The sequence below is a fragment of the Nerophis ophidion genome, linkage group LG15, assembly GCF_033978795.1.
Source record: "Nerophis ophidion isolate RoL-2023_Sa linkage group LG15, RoL_Noph_v1.0, whole genome shotgun sequence".
NCBI lineage: Eukaryota > Metazoa > Chordata > Actinopteri > Syngnathiformes > Syngnathidae > Nerophis > Nerophis ophidion.
Window position 1 is genome coordinate 54,066,472 of NC_084625.1, and position 1,244 is coordinate 54,067,715.

The window sequence follows — 1,244 nt, forward strand, 5'->3', positions numbered from 1 at the left end:
CAACATTGTTTATACGCACATGTCATTGATGCAACATTGTTTATACGCACATGTCATTGATGCAACATTGTTTATACGCACATGTCATTGATGCAACATTGTTTATACGCACATGTCATTGATGCAACATTGTTTATACGCACATGTCATTGATGCAACATTGTTTATACGCACATGTCATTGATGCAACATTGTTTATACGCACATGTCATTGATGCAACATTGTTTATACGCACATGTCATTGATGCAATATTGTTTATACACACATGTCATTAATGCAACATTGTTTATACACACATGTCATTGAAGCAACATTGTCAGGAACTTTTACCTGAGCGGCGACACGCCCACTGGTCACTTCAGGAACTTGGCAAACTTCCCTGCTGTGAACTTTCTCAAACAATGTTAGATTAAATTAATATATAACATGCATTCAAGTAAAATGTTTAAAAAACGTTCTTGGATGACATTTTGATAATAAAACTGTTGTCAGAAAGTGTTTTAGTTTGATTTTATTCTGACGCAGTTTTAAGATGCTAGGTTTCCTGTGCTCTTATTTTGGCGATCTAGTCAGTGACGTCATTTCCTGTTTGTCGCATTTTTAGTATTTTTTGGGGTTGTTTTTTTTTTTTTTTTTTAACTGCCAGATTTACAAACAATCGAGAAGCAATAATAATCCAAATAAGTACAAAAACAATACAAATTAGCGGCGGAGGGTTTAAACTTAATAAAGTTCTCTGCGTCATATTAGCTCGCTAAGTGACAGTATGAACAGCTTTGTGTGCCTTCCTGACTAAAATGTAAGTATGCGGCGAATATAACACTCTTATTCCTGCTAAAAGGCCTACAATGTGTCAAATGTATCTTTAACCAGGTGTTTGTTCAACAATGTTGCTGCATGACCACATTAGTCGCCCTTTTAATGGCGACAATTGTGTTGTTACGCAGCAGTTACACTATCCTACCACTAGAGGGAGACATAGACCATCTGTAAATCAACCATGTTTATTCTCCATTTCTAATGGACTGTTTTAATAGTCCATGTACAGTTTATTATATCATATTATATATATGACATTATGGTATATTTTATATAACATTATGTTATATTATTGCATATTATATTGCCTAATCATTCTTTGTATATGACCCCTTTACACCACACACACACACCAGAATTGTCCAACTTCAAGAATGAAAGAGGGTCTAAAATCTGACTCCCAGACCTGAATCCTTGTCCTAA